The sequence below is a fragment of the Callorhinus ursinus genome, unplaced genomic scaffold, assembly GCF_003265705.2.
Source record: "Callorhinus ursinus isolate GAN/ISIS: 27379988/994484 unplaced genomic scaffold, GSC_fseal_2.0 scaffold115, whole genome shotgun sequence".
Taxonomy (NCBI): Eukaryota; Metazoa; Chordata; class Mammalia; order Carnivora; family Otariidae; genus Callorhinus; species Callorhinus ursinus.
This window is the reverse complement of record NW_027397177.1, coordinates 539,701-561,402: the sequence shown is the minus strand read 5'-3', so window position 1 is coordinate 561,402 and position 21,702 is coordinate 539,701. Positions and strand designations below refer to the sequence as shown.

Below are 21,702 nucleotides of genomic sequence, written 5' to 3'. Positions count from 1 at the left end.
ATGGACATCTGCTTTTACACATGCTTAACTAATCACTAACCACACCCTAACCCCAGTTCACTATTTTCCCAAAGGATAAAGAGGGACTCCACCCAACTGGGGCCTTGGAGCCCCAGGTAGAAGACAGGAAGAACCCAGCTCTGGCCCTCTCTGTAGCCTGGCAGCCAATAGGTGCCAAGCAACCAGTCCAAGGAAGGCAGTGACACAGGCCATCCCTGGGGTACAGAGCTGGGCTCTGCAGTAGCAGGAGGAAGGAGCTTGGCCTCCAGCCCCCTGCACAGGTTCATACACTCTGAGAAGCCCAAGGGGGCAGAGGCTGATGCTCAGGGCCCCCTTTCTCCTGGACTCCAGTAATGTCAGAACTGCCAAGTGCATGAAGTTGCCAAACAGTCCTCTTGATGATAGAAACCCGAGGCCCAGTGAGATCGGGGACTCTTCCAGTGGGGACCTCATTTTCCACATTCCTTCTAGAGCTGTTCACTTCTTCCAGCAGATACTTACTATGTACTTACTGATCACCGGGCCCTGTGCTAGGAACTGAGAGAGGAGCATCTGAGCAGACCTGGAAGAAGTGAGTGGGGGACAGGGCCCATTCCAGATAGCAGGGACAGTCACTGCAAAGTCCCTGAGGCAGGAACATGCCAGCTTGCTGGGGACTGAGGTGGCCAGTGGGAGTGGAGGAGCAGCAGTTCACATAGGCCATGGTCACTGTCACTGAGGAGGCCACAGCAGGCGGTGTGCGCAGAGGCAACAAGATCTGTACAGTTAATGTCTTTATATGTCTTATCTTGAATACAACTGGAGAGAAAAGTCCTTGGACAACAGATCTGTCTGACTTTGCTCATATTTCCTACAGGGCTTCCCAAGCACAGCACCTGACATGCCAGGGAATCAGGGTTCTCAGTATATTCTGAAGCCAATTACCAAAACTAAGATGGCTGGGGACTTTTAAGCACACTAAACTGGTTTCTTTGAGGTGTTAAGACGGAAGTGCCTGAAATAAAATAATGCACCCTAAGATGTGAATGAATGAAAATGAATGTCAAAACCCTCCAGAGAAGCTTGAGAGCAAACACAGTCAAGATAATCACTGCAATCCTGGTCTCCATTCTGTGGAACCAACAAGCACAACACCCCACACTAAGAAGCTTCTAGCAATGGCTCACACACTCCTGAAATCATACTATACAACCTGCATCTGACCTGAATGAACTGGCCAGGGGCCCACAGCACCAAGCACTGGAAGCATTCTTGAGAACCGCATCCTGCATTTTCAAACTGAACATCTTTATGACATGTGGATAGTCACTCTTTTCCCCATTGGTCACCTGGAAAACTGAACCACCAGCACAAGCAGGGGTGAAGCTTGTGACAGCAATGTAGAAGGGTCCCGAGATACTCACCCGTAATAGCCCAGGTGAAGTCTGACCTGGGAGGCTTCCTGGACCCAACATCCTCCATCCCATCATCCAAAAGCTGCTGTAGAAGCAGAGACCAGGGCTCTATCCTCGGTGTGAGCCCCTGAGCAGGTTGCCTTACCCCGTGGGTACACTGCAGGGGATGCTCAGTAGTGTGCCCCAAATTTAAGGGACCAAGAACAGAGTTGTCAAGAAGCTTCAGAGGAGAGCAAGCAGGGCCTGGTGACAACTGACACAGGGTGGTGAGGTGATACAGAAGAAGGGGAATTTCTCAGACTGCTGCTAAGTTGGGTGCACCCTTAGACTCAAACTGCTAAGAATTAATACCCGTATCATTTAAAGAACTGTTACAGCTCACTAAAAACAGGAAAGAAACCCCAAAGAAAAGTAGGCAAAAGATACAATTTTCTAATGAAAACTGACTGCAGCCAGTGAACATTTTAAAAGATGTTTCAATTTCCAAGTAATAGATGGAATGTAAATTAAAGTATCAATAAAATGAGCTTTTTCACCCAACAGACTAGGAAAAAACTCAGAAAGGTAAAATCCAGTGCTGATTAAAGCACGTGTGTTTGTGTGTTGTGGGGGGATAGGCCTGCTGGGGCAATCAGGCAACATCTGCTAAAACTCTGAAATGTGCATGCTCTTTGACCCAGTGATTCTACCTGGAGGACTATAGCCTACCAAAATACTCCCAAATGCACACAAATGAATACATGTCCTCAAGGACCTTCACTGCAGCACTACTTTTAATAGCATGAAATCTGTAAACAACCTAAGCGTCCTTCAAGAGAGGAACAATTAAATAAATAATGATGCATCTGTATAATAAGATACCACATAGGCATAGGAGAAAACGTTGAAGGAATACGTTAATAGCGATGCCCTCTGGAAGACAGGGTTTTAGGAGGAGACTTTACAATACAGGAAAATCAGGGGGAGAAATGCGAAGCAAACAAGCTGCTGAGTTGGTGGTATGGCTAAATAGGTGAAATACAGGTAAAATTTAGGTAACATAGAAAGCCATGTGTGCACAGACATAAGTACATACATATAAGGGTTCAGGGTCTGTAAGGGTATGTACCTGGATGCGCTTGCTATGGTTTAACGTTTTTATGACGAGCATGCTTAAGTATAACTTGTTTAATTTTTAAAAGGAAAATACCCAAGCTGGGCTGGACTTGGCCACTCCTCTCCTGTCCTGGTTTCCTGCCACCGGTGCCTCTCCCCGAGCAGCTCTGGCTCTCAGCACCATGCACATGTGAGGAGTCACCAGCTTCTTTCCTCTGCCACATCTTGGCCCTGAGCTCCAACCCCATGTGACCAATTGCCTTAGCAATATCTCCCTCCACCTCCACCAGACCAAACGCAGGACTTCTCCTCCACACCAGGCCTTCTCTTCTGGTGTCCCATCTCAGCACATGACAGCCTGCCACCATCACGCTGACCCTCCCTCTCCCTGACCTGCATCCACAGTCACCAGCTTAGATTCTGTTAGACACACCTTTGTCCCCACCTCCACCTCCACCACAGACAGCCTCAGCGTCTCACCTGCACATCAACTCCTGCCCTCCACTCACCCTCTGTGTTGCAGCCAAAATGGTGTCTGAGAAGGGGAGGTAGACCCACAACTATATCCTGCTTCAGCTCTTCACTGGCAATCCATCACTCCCAGGACCAAGGGCAATTCCTTTACAAGGCCAAGCAACATGCCCTGACCCCCCTCCCAGCCACCATCCCCTCCCTCCCTCTGGGCTCCATCACCCTGACTTGCCTCACATCCCTGGCCAGTCCCACCTTCTAGAACTTTCTTCACCCTTTCTCTTGGCATTCAGTTGGTTCCTAGTCATGCTTCAGACCTCGGCTTGGTCAATCCTCCTGTGAAGGAATCCTCCCTCCCACTCTTCAAGTTTCCTCTCTTCAAGGTTTTCTTCATACCCCATCTCTGTGCTTCAAAGAATGCCTCTCTGTTTGATATTCAGTATTTGTGTGACATTAGATTCACACCTGTCCCCCATCAGCTCTGAGCACCATGAAAGTAGAGAATTCTCCCCGTACCCAAACACCCAGCACAGAATTTGCAGCAAAACCGGGTGCAATGAGTACTGTGTGGACAAACATTTACACAAATGTTTAAATACTGCACCTATTTTTGGGGCACCTGGGTGGCTCAGTTGGTTAAGCGACTGCCTTTGGCTCAGGTCATGATCCTGGAGTCCCGGGATCGAGTCCCACATCGGGCTCCCGGCTCACCAGGGAGCTTGCTTCTCCCTCTGACCCTCTCCCCTCTCATGCTGTTTCTCGCTCGCTCTCCAATAAATAAATAAATAAATAAAATCTTCTTAAAAAAATAAAACGCCTAATATATTTAAAAAATAAATAAATAAATACTGCACATATTTTTAAGCTTTTTAGTTTGGAATTTTCAAATATATACAAAAGCAGAGAGAAGAGTATAAGGAATCTCTGTGTGGCCGCCATTCAGCTTCGCTAACTATCAGCATGCTGCCATTTCTCTCTCCACCCCTCACACCTTTTTGCTTCTTTGTTCTTTCTCTCGTCCTACTGATGGAAACTTTGGTACGTACACAGAGACACTTTTACATGTGCACACGCACGTAGCCCCGTGTATCTGCTCAGAGCACAGCCGGTGGGTGGGCGGCCATCACGGGGTACACTGGGAGCGCCACGCAGGGCTGTTTGGTTCCCACATACTCGGTTTCTCAAGCAGCTGGACCCCTCGGAAGAGCCGCCTCATACCTCAGGTGGAAAAGTTATTTGGCTGTGAGCCGAGTATCTCCCAGTGCGCTGTCACACCCTTCCCGGCCCAAACAAACACAAAGAGACGCGTCCCATCGAGTCACCTACTTGGCTGAACTGTGCACCTGGTCGCCCTCTGAGAAGCTTCCTTCGTGGGTATTTTTCTTCCCCACACAAAGCATGCCTACGAAGTAAACTGAGAATGACAAAAACAGGAAAGCCCGATCTTACAGAGACTAAGGAGCCAAGACCTGCCTGATAATGGGGCCCAAACTCCTAACTCAGATCCCAAAGAAAACAAACGATGCCATGGTTTCTGTGTCCACTTCCAAACTAAGAAATACACTGGGGAGAATAAATCACGGTTTCACAGATAGGAACTGCTAGCACTTACTGATCATATAATGAATAGGGACAAATATGTTTATCCTTAACAGTCACAAATAATTTCACAGCTGTTAGTTTTGGCAGCCATCGATTTGGAGGCAGTACGGGCTCATGGCACACATCTTCATCATCATCGGCTCAGGCAAAAATCCCATATGCCAAAGGCACGTAATTGTCTGAAGGAAAAAGAGGTTTAAGTAACGAGATTTTTTTTAAAAAGATTTTATTTATTTATTTGAAAGAGATCATGAGTGGGGAGAGGGGCAGAGGGCCAGAGAGAAGCAGACTCCCCACTGGGCAGGGAGCCTGACACAGTGCTCGATCTCAGGACCCCGGGATCATGACCTGAGCCGAAGGCAGACGCTTAACCAACTGAGCCACCCAGGCGCCCCGGTATCAAGATTTTTTAATAGTCAATATTTAAAAGTATGTTAAAGTGTTTTTTAAGTCCAATAATAAATTCAGAGACGTATTAGCACCAATGCCTCATCCACTTACCAATCCAGATTACATGGCCGCATCCCACTGAATCTGTTGACCAGATATATTGAGCAGGACGCTACCCAGAACATCGCAAAGAAGCCCAGTTTAATGGTGTCTGTGTTTCTCCTGTGCCCCCTACCCCCGCCCCAGCTTACCTCCAGCCCTTCCACTCCCTCAACACCCTGCTCTGAGTGCCACCCCAGCCCCCCTCACCCCAACTGCCAATGGGCTCCCTCTCTACCACCATCATACCTGAGAATTCTGGAAGGCCAGACACTGGCAAGTGACAGCCACATGGTCAGTGAGGGTAATGAAGGCAGGTGGCCCTCAGCCTTCCCAGATTAAGCCAGTAGCTAAGAAACTCAGAGGTGTTTGAGTCACTGCATCTTATTTTTCAGAAAAAAATGGAATTTCAGAAAGTTATCTTCTACGCACATACCAAATCTTTGTGAGTCTTCACACTAACAGCATTCGTTGAACTGACCACACTGAGGCCCACCTTGGGATGCCAGCTCAGCTGTGTTTCCCTCCCATGGGCAGAGGTCAATGCTACTCACTGCCTCAGTTTTGGCAAACTCAAAGCTGTACAATTTGTGCGCAGCCTCAAGTCCTCCAGCACATTCCCATTTCCCTGTAGTTGAGGGGAAAAGCTGTCCCTTATTTAGCATGAACAACAAAGAGGGGTAAGAAGATGTACAAAGATCTTGCAAACAACAAAACAATTTTAGCTACTGAACTACCATTGTTCCTAGTAAGATCTCAAAGACAAATCACATCAGCAGCAACATGCCTAGTAGTCAAGAGCTGAGGTTCTAGGCCTAACATCCTGAGTTCAATAGCTGGTTCTGCCTCTCACTGACCAAATGCCTTGGGCCAGTTACTCTACCTCACTCCATTATTCCACATCACTCCAACCTTATTCTACCTTACTCCAAACTTACTCCAACTGTACTCCACCTCACTCTATCTCATTCCAACCTTACTGTAACCTTCCTCCACTGCAACCTTGCTCCACCCTGCTCCACCTTACTCTACCTTACTCCAACCTTACTCCGCCTCACTCCAACCCACTCCACCTTACTCTAACCTTACTGTATACCTTGCTCTACTTCGCTCCAACCCTACCCTACCTCATTCCAACATTACTATATCTCACTCCACCCTTATTCCACCTCATTCCAAACTCACTCCAAACTTACTCCACCTCACTCCAACTTAATTCCACTTTACTCCACCTCAACTCCAACTTTACTCCACCTTGCTCCAACCTTCCCCCACCTCAACTCCAACCTTACTCCGTGTTAATTCAACCTTATTCCAGCTTACTTCAACCTTATTCCGCTTCACTCCAAACTTACGAAGCTTACTCCAACCTTACTCCATCTTACTCTACCTCACTCCAACCTTACTGTAACCTTGCTCCACCTGTTCCAACCTTACTCTGACCTTAGTCCACCTTACTATAAGCTTACTCCAACTTTACTCCACCTCACTCCAACCTTACTCCAACTTTACTATCAGTAAAAATAGTGGTAATGATCACAACCAGCTCATGAGAATGTTGTGAAGATTACATGAGAAAATACATATGAAGTACCTATGTCCATATGACCCCTGAACAACACAAGTTTGAATTGCATAGGTCCACTTACACAGATTTTTTTCGATAAATGTAGGAAAGTACTGTAAATATATTTTCCCTTCCTTATGCTTTTTTTTTTTTAAGATTTTATTTATTTGAGAGAGAGAGAGAGAGAGAGAGAGCACAAGCTGGGGGAGGGGCAGAGGGAGAAGCAGACTCCCTGTGGAGCAGGGAGCCCAACGTGGGGCTCCATCCCGAGACTCGGATCATGACCCGAGCTGAAGGCAGATGCTTAACCCAGGCGCCCCTTCCTTATGCTTTTCTTAACATTTTCTTTTCACTAGCTTATTTTATTGTAAGAACACAGTATATAATACATATAACATACAAAATATATGTTAAGTGTTCAAGTTATCAGTAAGGCTTCCAATCAACAGTAGGCTATTAGTGGTTACGTTTTGGGAGAGTCTGAAGTTATAAGCAAATTTTCAACTATGGGGGGGTTGGTGCCCCTACCCCCCACACTGTTCAAGGGTCAACTGTACTGTTTATGAAGCACTCAATAAATATTAACCACTATTTTATTAGCCTTTGAAGATTTTAAATTTGGTTAAAAATTATGAATAAAAACTCCTTTATTTATAAATTAACATAGGATAAATTATTATTGCTATTTCATTTTAAACATCACACTGATGTGTTATTTACATTGATCCGACCAGAGCTTTGAAATACTTCTGGGACACAGCTCAGATAGTCAAGGAAAAGAGAAAGTCCTTCAGATAACTGTGTAGCCTCTGGCAGGGTACCTAATCTCTTTATCCCTTAATTTTCTCAACTATAAAGCAGAACAACAATTAGCCTACTCTGAAGAACAGTGATAAAGTCAATACTCCCCTCTTAGGCACCTAGCAAATACACTATCCTTGGAAAACACTCAATATGTTTTGAAAGAGAGGCAGGCCCCTGGCAGAGCTCCACAGGCCCAGGGTCCTCCCAGTAGGCCTCTACCATCTTGGTTCCACGTAGCTAAACTCAGAGTCAGCTCCTCCACACACAGAAATGGAGGCACACAGGTGATCACCATAAGTTAGGACACAAGGCAAGAGCTTAGAGATCATCCAGTCCCAAACCATCCTTTTAAAGTTGGTCTTGCAAAGAGCATTCAGACATAGACCGGCGACTCAGTTTCTCCCGGGGGCCAGCCTCCATCTTGCCCTGCAACTGGGGGAATCTTGTTCACTCAGTGCTCATCTGCCTCTTTTCTGGGAGCTAAATGTGGATGATAGCCAAATCTGCACCTCTAAGAGTGCCCTCTCTTTTGAACTTGATTTGTATGTATTTCCTGTGTATTTTACACTGCAGCAGGCCAGCTGTATCCTGCGCACCTAGAACTCTGGAAAGTGCTCAGTAAATATTTGTCAAGTGAATCACCCCAACATCATGAGATGGGTACTGCCATCCCCATTTGGCATATGAGAAGACAAGCTTACCAAGGTTAAGTGAACTGCCGTTCCACTTAGCTAGTAAACTGCCACTAGGTATCTCTAGTCCTCCTCCCCAGGGCCCCATGCGCTGCCCCCAACTTCCAGTTCCCACTCCACTGCCCCCATACCAGTCTTCTCCCTGCATGCCCCACCCTGCCCAGCTTCAGCCCCCCCTCTCACTGGCACTTCCTGCAACAGCCTCACGCCACAAGCTTCTCCCCTTTACAGCTGTTCTCCACAATGCAGCCAGGGCAAGCCATCCCAAGAGAATCTGAACAAGCATGAGGTCCTGTGATGGCTCCCCAGTCTACAGAGAATAAAACTCAAGCTCTACCTCCCATCTCACATTCCAGCACCTAGTTCCACTATTTTATCTAGCTTCATATTCCAGCATCTGCGTCTAGTGCTCTAAGCATATCACAAACAGCCTGGCCTTCCCACCCATGCATCTTCTGTACCTTGGATGTCCACATTGCTTAGGAACTCCCGTTTCCCTGAAGTGCAGGCCTGCCTCCTCCAAGAAGCCCTCCCTGCCCTCACCCCCACCTTAGGCTCAGGTAGGGACACCTGTAATGCTCTACACCACATGGATAAAGATATAATCAGCTAGTTATAGGTCTATCTTCTCTATTCAACTATGAGCACCTAGAAGGCAGAGACTAGGTCTTTATCTTGGATGCTCAGTGCCTGGCAAAAGGTCTGCACTTGGTAGAAACTCAGATATCTTAATGACTCATTCCTCCTTGGTTTTCTAGACTCTGGGGTTATCCTAGAGTCGGGTATAACAGGGAGCCACTAAAGCCTGTCAATTACTATCTTCAAAATCTCCCTGATATCCTGCTTCTGTCTCCATGCCCACTGCGCTCCCAGGCTTAGGCCCTCATTACTCCCAGGACTATGAGATTAACTTCCTTCCTCCAACATCCCCTTTGTATAATTACAATTCCTGTCTGGTTCCTGCCAGAATTACTTTACTGAAACACACATCTGATGTCAGTTCCATGCCTAAAGACCCTCTGTAGTTCTCCCTGCAAAGCCTGCGGGGGCTTCAAAGGCCCTCCACACTTTTCCCCCACTTCTCCCTGTCCAGCCCACCTACTGACTCCCCACACACCCAACACATACTTCGCTGCTATTCCCAGAATTCTCTAGACACATCGATAGCCTGCCTATGCAGGCTGTTAGACATCCCCTGTGCCAGGAGCACCCCACTCATCCTTCAAGGCTCAGTTCAGAGGTCATCTCCTGGGTGAAACCTACGCTGACTCTCCTCCTCCCATGCTAACTCACACCCGGCCTCCACCCTGTATTCTACTGCACTTTTAACATTACTCGGTCACCACAAATTCCGGGCTATTCCATCTCTCACGGGATCCTCTGCAGGTGAGCCAGGCCAGACACAGGGTTTGACATCCAATGCAAGCGCGTGCGTAAGCCAGTCAAGGGGCCATCCCGTTTCCTTCAATTTAATAACTTGCGATGCTTAAGAGTGGCGCACCCTCCTCATTTTAACAATGGGAATAAAGAGCTCAGGAATATGACGTGCCTGGCCCAACGCCACCGTGTTGGGGCAGAGCTGGGCCCTAGACCCTCTGATTAGAAATCTTATTTACCAACAATTAAACGACGGAGGGTGGGGAGAGGACCCCAGCTGTTCCGCACGGGGGCCAATGGCGCTCGTGGGGACTCAAGTCGTCCCCTTTGCGGCTCCCTCGCCGTGGAGCCCAGTGTTCGGTTCCCACACTCGACTGGAACTAATCTCTCCCAGAACTTGGGGAAAAGTCGCTGTTTACGGCCCCGCGCCCGCAAGGACAAACCCCCGCCGAGCTCACCGCACAACACCCGAGCCCGTGGCGCCTCCAGCGTTTGGCCGCGCACCGCGCGCATGCGCAGCCGCCGCGCGTCCGTGCACGCGCCGCCACGCAGGCGACGGGCGCATGCGCAGCCCCCGCTCTGGCGCGAGCCCCGGGCTTTGCGGCGGCTGCCTGTGGACTTGTGCGGGCCGGCGTCGTCGGGAACTGATACCCGGTTCGGGAAATGCCGGGGTTCCGGGCGGCGGGAGAGGTCAGCGCGGTCTCTGTGCCCTCCTCCTCTACCCCGCAGGGGAAGGCTGTGGATCCGTGTGGGGTTGGGCGGCGGGCCCTAAGCACCCGCCGCAGCATGGGCGCGTGCGTCCCTCGGGTTGGGATGCTGGGCAGAGGACGGGAGGTGAGCCGGCTGCGGAGCGGGCGGTGGACCGAGCGCCTGGGGGTCAGGGTGCGCGGGGCTCCTTCTCCACTGCCGCCGCCAAAGCAGAGAGACCAGCTGAGACTCGTACCTTCTTGCGGAAACTTCGGCTTTGTCTCTCCCACGTGGAAGGCAGCTATGCCAGGTGGTGCCTGGCATTGTGGACTTGAGCTAGACTCCCTGAGTCTGATTGCAGCTCTGTGGCTCACTAGCCCCGAGAGTTTGGCCAGTTTACCTTACCTCTTCAGTGCATCAATTTCTTCAGCTGGAAAAAGGGGTTAGGGATCTTATTCACAGGGTAGGCTATTGTGAAGGTCAAATGAGTTGGTATAAGAGAATGAGATTGGTGCCTAGCAAGCACGATATGAGCGTGTGGGTGTTATTATTACTGTTTTTTATTAGAGCTGTGTGTAACAGGATGTTTAATGGACCTTTTCCTGTTACCCTAGAATTTATGAGTCAGGGCACAAAGATGACCCAGAGGTGTTGAGTATCCCGCACAGTAAAGACAATACCGGACATATAAGCAGAACTTATTAAAGGGCTGTAGAACCAGACCTGCCAGAAGAAAGTATAGGGAGTTTGGGGAAGGTGATGGGACTATTCCGTATCTTGATTGTCATGGTAGATTTTGTAGAACTCTAAATCTAAAATGGGTGAGTGTTACTTATGCAAATTAAACATCAATAAACGAGAATTTTTTAAAAGACGCATTAAGAAAATGAAAGGCAAGCCACAGACTGGGAGGAAATCAAAACATATCTGATAAAGAATTCTATACCGAATACATAAAGAACTCACTCAACCCTGTAATAAAACTACAAGTAGAACAGATACTCCAACAAAGACGTCGTACAGATGGCAAATAAACACATGAAGGATCATTAGGGAAACACAAAGCCACAGTGAGACAGCACTCACCAAATCACTACACATCCACTCAAATGGCCAAAATTAAAAAGACTGGCAACATCAAGTGTTGAGGATGCAGAGCAACTAGAATTCTAATACATCGTTGGTAAGCGTGCAAAATGGTGCGATCAATTTGGAGACATTTTGCTGGTTTCTTATAAAGTTGCCATACTCTTACCATTCAACCCAGCAAAAATCCTACTGCTCGTGTACCCAATAGAGATGAAAACATCCACACTAGACTTGTACTAAATTGTTCACAGAAGCAATATTAACAGTGAAAAGCTAGAAACAACCTAAATGTTATCAGTGAATAGGTAAACAAACTGATAGATCCATACAATGGGATACTCTTCTGCAAAAACAGGAACAAACTACTGATACATGCAAAAACGTGGATGAATCCGAAATTTGATAGGCTAGGTGGAAGAAGCCAGACACTGAAAGGCTACAACCTTTCATTATTAATGAAATTCTAAAGACAAGACTCTAGTGACAGAAAGCAGATCAGCAGGTAGGGGTTGTGAATCAGGGGAGAGAATCCCCTGCAAAGGAACACAAGGTGAACTGTGGGGGTGGTGGGAATGTTCTGTATCATAATTGTGGTGTTTACAGGACTACATTTGTCAAAACTCGTTGGGTTATGCTCTTAAAATGGGTGATCCTTGTTGTAAACGAAGTATAGCTGAATTTTTTTTATTTATTTTAAAGAATTTATTTATTTATTTATTTATTTGACAGAAGAGACACAGCAAGAGAGGGAACATAAGCAGGGGTGTGTGAGAGGGAGAAACAGGCTTCCTGCTGAGCAGGGAGCCCGATGCAGGGCTGGATACCAGGACCCTGGGATCATGACCTGAGCTGAAGGCGGACGCTTAACAACTGAGTTACGCAGGCGCCCCTATACCTGAATTTTTTAAAAAGCCAGTTAGTGTTGGCCTGAGAGGAAACTACAAGCAGTGGACCCTTTAGGTAGAGAGATCTTTACTCTTCCCTACTTCATTCTCCATGACTCAACATCAGAGAAGCAAGATCCTAAGGTGGAGGGGGGAGATGGGTAATCAAGAGGTAGCCACATCCCACTCTTCCTCTTAAGGTCCTAAGCCTGGCTGGCAATGGAAGTGGGCAAAGGTTTACCTTGTATTTGAGATTGAACTGGCTGGACTTCGAATAACTGCCAAGCATTGGAAAGTTACACATTCTGCCCAAAATCTGATTAAGGGGAAATGTGGGAAATTTGACAAGGATTGACTGAAGGCAACAATTAAAGAAAGCAATTTTATATGCCTCCTGTGATGAGATAGTTCAATCATTTGATTGTGTATGTTGTTAAATTAATAAACCTACAGAACATATAATGTGTAACTCATATATAACTGTGTTGTTAACCAGATTCACCCGAGTACATTTTAAAGATTTAATTGGCTTTATTAAATGATTCGTGAATTGAGCAGCATCTCATCTAGCAAGTAGAGGGGAGCTCCAAAGGGCCACAGAAAGGGAAAGGTTTTTAAAGGCAGGACAAGGAAGTCATAAACAGAAAAAAGGATTATTTTGAGTGAGGTCACCTTCCTTTGGGGAAAATAGGGTCTTAGTTCGATTACCTCATCTTCCTTTGGGGGATGGAGAGGGCCCAAAGGACTGGTCACCTTATTGGTGCTGACCAGAAAATTTCTGGTAGACCAGTTAAGACTACATTTCTGGGGGAGGTTGAAACTGCAATTAGGTTAGGTATTTAAGCCCTGGTTTGGTAACATGGCCTAACATAAGTGACTCCATTTTGGGCCTGTGGTTTTCTTTTTAACGGTATTTTCCAAGTGTACATAGGCACTGTCACTGTTAATAAAATACAAAATCACTTAAAATATTACTGAACTCATACCTTGGTCATTATATATTTTCTTGATCAGCAGGTACTGAAAGTGTAACTGCTATAACGGGGAGCTCTGCCCCCAAATGTTGTCTGTAAAAAGGAGCCCTTGTCCTTGGGAGCATTGGTCATAGTCCTTTGGGAACAAGAATGGGAATGGATCCTGCTGGGGACTGGAGATGTCAAGCAGAAGAGAAGAACCAGGATAGTGCCATACTGTGGACATTACAAGGGAAGAGCTTTTCAAGAAATCAGGAGTTTGGGAGCCTGGCTCTGATTCTGAGCACACTCTGACCTTCTGTGCTACCCGTGGGCCCTAGACAGGCTGACCGGTCACTGTGGCTATCCAGCTGTATCCCCCATACCTAGAAAACTGGAAGGTGCTCAGTAAATATTTGCAGATAAGTAAACACTTAAATGTTATGAGGTGGGTACTGCCATCCTCATTTCACAGGTGAGGAGACAAGCTCACTAAGGTTAAGAGAATTGCACTTAGCGAATAAATAGTAGATGGGAGTGGGGTTGAACCTAGGCCTGTTGAACTCAAGAGCCCAAGTTCATAACTACTGTGCTAGTGGCCTCTGAAACATGCAAGGTGACCGAAATGAGAGGCACACGGCTGTGTAGCTGATGCTCTGGTATTGAACGAGGATGTGCTTAATGCAGAAGTGGCAAGGGCCCAGGGCAGTGGGAGGGTGCCCTTAGAGCCAGGCTCCTCGTGGGCAGCCATGTGGCCAGGAGACAGAAAAGGAAGATGGCTTGCCATCACTAGGGCCACACACGAGCTTGGAGAGGGGGGTGAGTGGGTGAGGTATGCACCTGTCAGTGTTCCAGGGCCACATGGCAGCTGCAGGCCGGGCCCTACAAGAACTCTAAAGGGAAATCAAGGCTGTATACCCATCCACCAAGCATAGGACAGAATCTGGCTCCTTCTATTCATCCTAAGGACCACTTCCCAGCCAGTCTCTGGCCTCCCTGAAGTCCATGTGGCTGGGTTCCCTGCTTGGAGGCCACTGTGAGGCCGCACAGATCAGCACACATCCTACTTCTTAAATGAGGAGAAAAAGTTGCCAGGTGACTTTGGGCGTGCTTACCAATGTAACAGTTTGTAGAACATTTGCTCTAACATATCCCGGGGATGCTCTTTGAGTTATACAGGTGACCTTTGAGCAACACAGGTTTTGAACTGCATGGGTTCATTTATATGCAGATTTTTTTACAGTGTGGCACTGTAAATGTATTTTCTCTTCCTTAGGAATTTCTTCATAACATTTCTTTTCTCTCAGGATGCCTGGGTGGCTCAGTCAGTTGATTGTCTGCCTTCAGCTCAGGTCATGATCCCAGGGTCCTTGGATCGACTCCTGCATCAGGTTCCTTGCTCAGTGAGGAGCCTGCTTCCCGCTCTGCCTGCTGCCCCCCCCCCCCCCCCCCCCGCCGCTTGCTCTCTCTGACAAATAAATAAATAAAATCTTTATAAAAAACATTTTTTCTCTCACTTACTTTATTGTAAGAATGCAGTATATGATATGTATAACATACACAATATGTGCTAATCGACTGTGTGTTCTCAGAAGTCTTCCAGTCAACAGGAGGCTATTAGTAGCTAAGTTTTGGGGGGAGTCAAAAGTTATATGTGGATTTTTGACTGCGTGGGGGTCAGTGCCCCTAACCCCAGCCTTGTTCAGGGGTCCAGTGTATTTGAGAAACAAAAATGAGCAATTATAAAAATATGTTTTTACTTCCACTTCCTTTGCTAATTCCCCAGAACATGGTTTACCAAGATGGACTTATTTTCTGAAATTTAAAACTTTTAAAATGAAGACTTCAAAATATGATACAGTGAAGACTAAAAACCTTGGATCTGAGAGCATCCCTTTTTTGCCTCTAATTTTCTACGACTTCCCCATTCCTCTTTGCTTTGGATGCTCATCTGCTCCCTCCACCTTCAGAAGGCAGCCCCTCAGGCGTGGTTCTCCTCTATTATTGCTGAGATGGAGCTCCCCCTGTTTTAGTGAAGGCCATGATGTTGGAGGTTGGAGCCATACCCTGAGGCCACACGTTCAAATCACCGCCCCACACGGAATACTCTATGCTGTCCCATCATTAGGAAAGACTCATGCCACCTTTGTGGCCAGTGCTGGGCTTCTCTTTTGGGTGGGCAGCAACAGGTTTGCTGCTGACAACTCTCTCTGCATTAGTTAGTTTCAATTACCCTTTTCTGTGTTCTTTGGGTTCAATTTCCCAAAGACAACATGGCAGGCAGAGCTCGGAAGGCAGACCCTCAAGATTCCCTTCCCCGAGTTATTCAGTCAAATAGTACTCCTAGTACTACTGTGAAGGGCCTCAGCAGATGGAATGATCATCAGCTGATCTCAAATGAGAGTGCTCATCCTGGATGGCCTGGGGCACAATGGAAACACAAGAGCCCCTAGAAGCAACAGCAAGGGGCAGAAGACCAGAGCTGCAGCGGGAGGGAAGAGACAGTGGGGGCTCAGAGAGAGCCACCAAGGGGTGAGAAGGAATCCACCTGCCATTGGGGGCTTTGAGGGGGCCATGAGTCAGGGAATCTGGACCATCTCTGGAAACAGGGACCTCAGTTCTGCAGCTTCGTGGAACTATATTTTGCCAACAACCTGAAGGACTATGGGAGTAGATGCATCCCCTAAGCACCCAGAAAAGAGCGTGGCCTTGCCAACACCTTGATTTCACCCTCAATGAAACTCGAAGTTGGGAGCCAGCTGTGCCTTTTGAGTGTTGAAGGGGGGCAGACTATGCCATCCCAAAATGTGCCACTTTGGCATGTGGATTCTTTTGAGCTGAAGTCAATCAAGACCTAGCCGACTCAAGAAAAGCTTTTACCTCTCTCTTAATTACTTAGAAGAACTTAGATGGGGGCCTGGCCCAGAAAGAGAGATATTACCAGAGATAACTTTTTATCTGAAAGACCAATTTGGCTTGGCAGGGCACACATCTAATTACCAAACATCTGCTCTTTGTACAGTCCTGCAAATTACCCTCCTCCCTTTTGCAGCCAGGCCCCTATCCCATTCTTGAGCTCAGGGTTGCAAATTAGCCTCAACTGTGCAACTTGCCCTTAAGTCCCACACCTTTGGAGCTCCTGTATGTATGAAATTAAGTTTGTTTTTCTTCTGTTAATCTGTCTTATGTCAGCTTAATTAGTAGACCAGCCAATGAACCTAGAAGGGAAGAAAGGGAAAATTTCCCACCTCTACCGTGTACACACTGTTTCCAAGTGTCTCACATCTTTATGCAGCCCTCCAATTGTGATATGAAGGTTGTAGCTTGCCACATGGATTCAAGCACTTGTCACCATTTGTTTTATTGTGGCTCCTTAGGACATGTTGATAACCTGTTAATTTTACTTGCATCCTTTGCCGTTGCAGTAACAGTCTATTTTATGTACTGGAGGTTTGGTGGAAACTTGTTTCCATTCTTCAGTTTAGCAAACACTTACTGGAGTTAAGCGTCTGGTGTTTTGCTGGGCCCCATGGCTATAGAGAGGAGCAATCATGTTCTCGTGGACTTATGGAGGGGCACAACAGCAAGTGGCCAAGAGCACTGGCCTGGTTAGATCCCGGCTGTGCCATTCCCTGCCTGGTATCGTGTCTCTATGTCCTCTTGGTGGGTGTACTGATAGCTGCGCCCAAGGGTTAGAGTCTGTGATATTGTGATTTATGACAAATATTTATTTGGTCTTCATCCATTTCCTGGTAAAGAGCTCCTAAAACTCTTGGAATTTCATAAATGAGAAGAGTACTAAAGGTGTCTTTTGTTATGTTACTAAGGTGACTTTTGGAAGCACCTAGGGATGGGAGCTGGTTGCCAAGGGAACCAACCTTGTCATTAGAGGTTTGGAACTTTCAGGGCCATGCCCCTGACCTCCGGGGAGGGGAGAGGGGCTAGAGATTGAGTTCAATCACCGATAGCCAATTATTTAATCAGTTGTGTCTATGTAATAAAGCTACCACAAACCCCCTGAAAGACAGGATTTGAAAAGCTTCGGGGTTAGTGAACACAAGGAGATTTGGGGGAAATGGTGCATTCGGAGGACATGGAAACTCCACACCCTAGCCCCAGACCTTGCTCTGTGCATCTCTTCCATCTGGCTGTCCCTGATTTATATCCTTTTATATTAAACTGATAATCCAGTAAGTGTAATGTTTCTTTGAGTTCAGCGAGCCATTCCAGTGAAATAATCAAACCTCAGGAGGGGGTCATGGGAACCTCTGACTTATAGCCCATGGGTCAGAAGCACAGGTGGCAACCTGGACTTGTGATTGGCATCTAAGATGGGGGCAGTCTAAGCAGTCTTAGAGGACTGAGCCCCCAACCTATGGAATTTGATGCTATCTCCAAGTAGATAGTGTCAGAATTGAGTTAAATTGTAGGACACCCAGGAGAATTGCTTGGTGGGGGGGAAAACTTCACATGTCAAAATTGGGAGCAGAATCAGAGAATCGTGTATATGCATCACTCGGAACAGCAGTGCCAGCTGAGTATGCTTGTGACTACTGTCATCATTAAGTCACTAGCCAGTCAGCTCAGATGGGTTTTGGCATTGTGCTGATGACACCTGGGACACACCTATAAGTCCATTGGGCAGGTAGGTAAAGAAGCTGAAGGTAGGCGATGCCAACCTCATCTGGCCAAGAACTGAGGAAGAGCCAGAGCTGGTTCTCACCATCCTCAAAGCCAGGGGTGAGAGCAGAAGAATTAACACCAAAACAAACATGAATTCTTTTTAAAACACATAGTGTTCCGGGCACCTAGCTGGCTCAGTTGGTAGAGCTTATGACTCTTGATCTCAGGGTCATGCATTCAAGCCTCACATTGGATGCGTAGCCTACCTTAAAAAAAATTAAAAATAAAATAAATAAATAAATAAAAATAAAAAGAAGGGTGGGGTAGTGCCTGGCTGGCTGAGTTAGAAAAGCATGGGACTCTTGACCTTAGGATCTTGAGAGTTCAAGCCCCATGTTGGGTATAATTACTTAAATAAATAAATTGTAATTTTTTTAAAAAAAGATTTTATTTATTTATTTGAGAGAGAGAGAGTGCGTGAGAGAGAATATGAGCGGCCGGGAGATGCAGAGAGGGAGGGAGAAGCTGACTCCCCACTGAGCAGGGAGCCCAATGCGGGACTTGATCCCAGGACTCTGGGATCATGACCTGAGCCAAAGGCAGACACTTAAATGACTGAGCCACCCAGGCACCCTAAATAAATAAATTTTTTAAAAACTTTTTAATTCTTTAAAAAAAAAAAAGCATTTTGTTTGCCTTGTGGACTGGGAGGTGGCAGGGACCTCTGGGTGGGGTCATATCTACTGATGCCTGTACAGTTCCCCCAGGTCCCTGAGCTCATTTCAGGAGGCCTATAGAGCAAGAGTCAAGGTTGGCCTGAATAGCAAGCTACATTATGTCACTGCACCTTCCTGCCCCTTAAAGTAGGAACATTCCTCTGCCTTCCTGCATCCAGAGCTTGCCCAGCTGCTAGGCTCAGCTCATGTTCTGTTTCTTCTATGACCCTGCCTGACTTCTCACGGCACCCTGGGAAACCCCAAACACTAACTCCTCAAGTCTGTTGCTTAGCTCATCAGAGCATAGCATCACCCTGGCTGGGGGATGTCAGAAAGAAGGCTCTGGACCCAGTGTCACCTTCCATCAATCCCGCCCTCCCCATCTCTGCTTTTGGGTAGATGGTGGACTCCATCAAATAGAGAAGCTTTTTGACTTTTCTGTTTGGAGGTGCTTCCCACGCTAGCACAGGATGTTTGGGAAGGGAGAAACACCTCCACCGTGGAAAGGACAACGCGTCTCTGGCATTTGCTTTGGACCGGAGGGCTTTGGGCTGGACAGTCTAGATAACCTCCACCCTGAAAATAGCCCTGCAGAGCAAGGGCGCTGGGGGAGCCACATCCCTCCACCATGCAGGGGAACGGCTGTCATCGCCCATCCCTTCCCTAGAAGCAGCCGTCCCGCTTGGCTCCCCAGCATATCCTGTCAGGTGGCCCCCTGCCCAGGCCTCTGAAACAGTTGGCTGGTGAACCCGTGGTGTAAGCTAAGCCAACTGCCCACGGCCAGCTTCCAAGCAAAGTTTGTTTTTGATTTTTATGCTTATGTTTTTAAGCCCCAAAAGACTCCTGGTTCTGGGAAGCACCGGGTCACTGTGTGACCTTGGGTTGGCCCTTTGCAGCGTCTGTGACTCCAGGTTGTAACTCGGCTTCCTTGGATCACAGCGTTCTCCTCACCTCGTTGGCGTGCAGTGGCCAGAGCCCTCTTCTCTGGAGGGATGCGGTGAGGGCATGGTCCACCCTAAAGGAGAGGAACCCTACTCCATGGCACTCTGCTCAAGGTGCCAGGATGCCCAGTGCAGCCACATCTGCTGGCCAAGGGGTGGTGGGCAGGACTGGGCTGGCCAGGGTACCAAGAAGGCAAGGCAGGGTTGTTGGCCAGTAGCCCCCTCCTACTGATTTCCCTGTCACTTTTGTTTTTATCTGTTTTATTATAAAGAAAACAGTTGCATTTGAAAAAGAAAGTTCAAACTGTAAAGAAAAAAGTCAAACTTGCCCTGTCTCACTCCAGTCCCCTCCCTGAAGCCTACCTCCCTTCACCATTTCTGGTTCCAGTTCTTACCTCCATAACTCTAACATGTACACCCATGTCTTGATTTCTCAACTGTAAACAGTTTCTCTTGGCTGTGATCTATGAAAAATGTGAAATGAACATGTTTACATGACCTCTGCTTGTTATTACTTTTCATTCTTCAAATGCAGTACTTCCAAAAGGTCCACTGAGTGCCTGCCTAAAATACAGACCCGCAGGCCCCTGGGGAAAATTATTTGAATGTGTGATGGGACCTAGGAATATGCATTTATCATCATCATCTCTAGTTAATTCTTGTTATTTTTTAAAGATTTTATTTATTTATTTGGCAGAGATAGAGACAGCGAGAGCAGGAACACAAGCAGGGGGAGTGAGAGAGGGAGAGGCCGGCTTCCCCCCAAGGAGGGAGCCCGACGTGGGACCAGATCCCAGGACCCCGGGATCATGACCTGAGCCGAAGGCAGCCACCCAACGACTAAGCCACCCAGGTGCCCTAATTCTTATGTACATTACAGTTTGAGAACCGTCATCCTAATGCCTACCTTTATAACTAAATACATCTCTTATCAGATGGGTTGCTTTTGTCTATCAGAAACCCAACTAAGGAGTGACATCAGCAAAAATGGTGAAGTAAGGAACTCCACATTCCACCCCACCATAAAGCAATGAAAACATGGGCAGAAAATTTCAGGATCAACTTTTTTTTGGAATTCAGAACATTAACCAAAGGCTTGCAGCAACCTAGGAAAAACTTATTCCAGAAAAATGACTGATGGAATGAATAAGTCACAGGGATGAAAGGTACAACATAGGGAATATAGTCAATGGTACTGTGATAGCATTGTCTGGTGACACATGGTAGCTGCGCTTGTGGTGAGCATAGCATAACATATAGAGTAGTTGAATCACTATGTTGTACACCTGACACTAATGTAACATTCTGTGTTAACCATACTTCAATGAGAAGCACCTGGGTGGCTCAGTCAGTTAGGCATCTGCCTTCGGCTCAGGTCATGATCCCAGGGTCCTGGGATCGAGCCCCGCATCGGGCTCCCTGCTCAGCGGGAAGCCTGTTTCTCCCTCTCCACTCCCCCTGCTTGTGTTCCCTCTCTTGCTGTATCTCTCTCTGTGAAATAAATAAATAAGATATTAAAAAAAAGAAATGTAAAGTGTTACATATCAAAAAGAAAAAAGACTGATTCTTAGTAAAAAATCAAGACTGAACTCTTCCCAAATTTGGTGAATTTTAGTTAGTAATCAAAAAAAGCCTAACAAAGAAGAGCCCAGGGTCAGATGATTCCACCAGTGAATTCTATCAAATGTTTAAAGAAAAATTAACACCAATGCAAAAAATAGAAGAGAGGGAACACTTCCCAACTCATTCTATGAAGTGGTGTTACCCTGACACCAAATACAAAGACATCACAAGAAAAATAGAGATTGGTGCCTCTTATGAATGTAGATGCAAAAATCCTCAACAGAATACTAGCAAACTGAATCCAACAACATATTAAAAGAGATTATACACCGGGTGCCTGGGTGGCTCAGATGGTTGAGCGTCTGCCTTCGGCTCAGGTCATGATCGCAGGGTCCTGGGATCGAGTCCCGCATCGGGCTCCCTGCTCCTTGGGAGCCTCTGCCTCTCTCTCTCTCTGTCTTTCATGAATAAATGAATAAAATCTTTAAAAAATAAAAAAGATTAAAATAAATAAATAAATAAATAAAAGAGATTATACACCACGACCAAGTGGGATTTATCCCAGCAATTCAAATTTGGTTTAACATACAAAAATCAGTCAATACAATATACCAAGCGCAGGGGGGACACATGATCATCTCAATAGATACAGAAAAAAACATTTGACAAAGCCAAACACCCTTTCATGACAAAAAGAACATGCAACAAACCGGGACAAGAAGGGAACGTTTTCAATATGATAAAGGGCATCTATG

General features: G+C 46.8%; 1 long non-coding RNA gene across 1 annotated transcript; it reads right to left on the bottom strand.

Moving 5' to 3' along the window:
• Positions 1–3,780: 3,780 nt before the first annotated feature.
• Positions 3,781–5,215, bottom strand: LOC141371875 (uncharacterized). Its single transcript, XR_012377165.1, has 4 exons — positions 5,064–5,215; positions 4,573–4,741; positions 4,287–4,374; positions 3,781–4,178 (listed from the first exon to the last, which is right to left on the bottom strand). It is a non-coding gene; the product is annotated as an uncharacterized lncRNA (long non-coding RNA).
• Between the last annotated feature and the right edge of the window lie 16,487 nt (positions 5,216–21,702).